Source organism: Bidens hawaiensis, unplaced genomic scaffold, assembly GCF_021521415.1.
Source record: "Bidens hawaiensis isolate Kalapana, Puna unplaced genomic scaffold, B.hawaiensis_p1.1 tig00069233_1, whole genome shotgun sequence".
Lineage (NCBI taxonomy): Eukaryota > Viridiplantae > Streptophyta > Magnoliopsida > Asterales > Asteraceae > Bidens > Bidens hawaiensis.
Window position 1 is genome coordinate 23,440 of NW_027502221.1, and position 2,261 is coordinate 25,700.

The following is a 2,261-nucleotide window of genomic DNA, read 5'->3' on the forward strand; positions in this document are numbered from 1 at the left end:
TGTGTCCTATGATGATGGTTTTACTTTGTTCTAGTCACTAAACATGTTAAATTATACGAAGTTTTATAATTCGATCTCTAATGTGTGTGTGTATATATATATACTTCTTTTCAAAATAAACTTTTTTGCTATGTTCATGTCTATTATGGAAGTAATAGATAATATTTTTACGGGCAAAACGACAAATAATCAAAATCTTGTATATACTTATACAATTTTAACAAAATAGCATGCTATTTAGAACTCGATTACATGATCACTCATTCCATTGATATCAAAATCGAATTCTATTTTCACCCAACGGTCTTGAGCAACTCAGAGGCATGCTTCAACGTCTCCTGGTCCTTTTTCCACTCGGCGCCATCACAAAATAAGCATACAACTTATTCTTCGCACAGGTAACCGAGATCGAATCAAACTGTGCGCACTGGCACTATCGATTTAATACACATAGTACACCTGACACTTTTCATCCTTAAGTCTCTTCAGAGGTTACTGAATCCGCACTCGCAATTAAATCCTGCAAGTTCGCATCTGAAAGTGCTAAACTATTTAAAACCAATTCCTTTGGGCTAACTGCCAGAACCCATCGAGTAAAGTCAAGTACTCTTTTTCAGGTTGTAGAATTCGATGTTTTCGACTTTGGATCAAGTACTCTTTTTCACGTTTTAGAATTTGCTATTTTTGACTTTTGACACTAATCATTCTTTCCATCCTTCGGGAATGTTGTAGATGTGTTCGGCGGAGGCTCTTTTTGTCCTGAGTTTACTCCGTAGTTGGCCACGCTAGCGGCAGTACCGTAATATGTGGCGTACAATCTCTATACTCGAATATTTTCTTTAATCATACCTATAACTAAACCATCAATAATTTTTGTTGTTGGTTTCTTAGATTTTGGTTTGTCAGTTAACTCGTTAGTCGTTTCTTTTTTTTTTTTTCACACATGAACAAAACTAGAGGGGGTTCATGATGTCTCTAAAATATTTTAAAAGATATTACAAACATAACCAGAACAAACCAAGTTAATATTTAGAAGTGTTATTATGACTTGTGAGATCAATGGGCTATATCGTATTGTGAATGTTTATTATGACTTGAAACTGTTTTTCATTTCGTCTTTGATGCCGAGCAAGCCTCCTATGGGGAATTCCGTATTCTTGTAAGTTGTAAGAGCAAAGCATTGATGGTGTGCCACTATTTGTGATAGTGTGATCCGATGATGCCTCTAGAATGGTATTGCATTAGCTATAGAGATTAATAGAGGTGTATGAGACTACTGTGAGTTGGTGTTAGGATAAATTGCATGTTGTATATATTGTATTCTATAATCCAAAATCAAACAATTAAACAAGCCTGGAACTTGTATGCAACTATAGATAATACATTGAAACATGAATCATTTTTTAAATCACGTAATCACTATTAGATAAACTTATTTGTGGGTTACACAGAGAATTATATCTCAGGGTTATGTCATCGATTTCTTTAAACCGAAACCAATTCCCATATAAGTAGAGGTGCACAAATCAGGTATTAGAAAAACCCGAGTTCCGGTATGGAATCGGGTTCGGGTATGATCGGGTATTAGTAATACTGGATTATATTATGTAGTGTGAGCCCATGGGCCCATCTTAGGTGATTAGGGTTTAAATAACATTCTCTATATATTGTAATGCATTATTATCAATCAAGGTAACCTAGTGTTTACCAATATCTTACATGGTATCACAGCCAAACTCTGCCACTTTCGCTGCCCCAAACACAAACAAACCCTAGCCATCACCACCGAGTTCAAACCCTACACAGGGTGGCGTGCCCCCATCGCCGCCGCCCTGTCCCACCTTCGATTTCAATTTCGTTTCTTCTTTTCCATATTTAGTTTTGGTTCAAATAAAGCTTCGTTACTAGTTATCCTAATTTTTTTGTCCGACTCAACCATTGAAACGGTCACCACCGTTCGTTCATTACACATTTCAGTCAAAGGATTATTATCATGTTGGTGTACTTAAGCACCTACTGCTTCATTCATTATTGGTTTGCAACAAGATAAAATTATTTTGTATCAATCTTGGTTCACAAAACAAAGCAGAAGTGCCGCCACACACCCACCAAGGGACGGTGCTACAGCACCATCTCACAGATCGATCGTACTCCTCAAGCCACTCCTTGTCGCCACGCCGCCACTCTTTTGTTTTTATTTATTGTCGTTGACAGGGGCGGATCTACATTATAGATACTGGGTTCACGTGAACCCACTGAGT

The 2,261-nt window shown here is 37.2% G+C and overlaps 1 pseudogene; it reads right to left on the reverse strand.

Moving 5' to 3' along the window:
* Positions 1 to 293: 293 nt before the first annotated feature.
* On the reverse strand, positions 294 to 820 carry LOC143605377 (thylakoid lumenal 19 kDa protein, chloroplastic pseudogene; annotated as a pseudogene).
* Between the last annotated feature and the right edge of the window lie 1,441 nt (positions 821 to 2,261).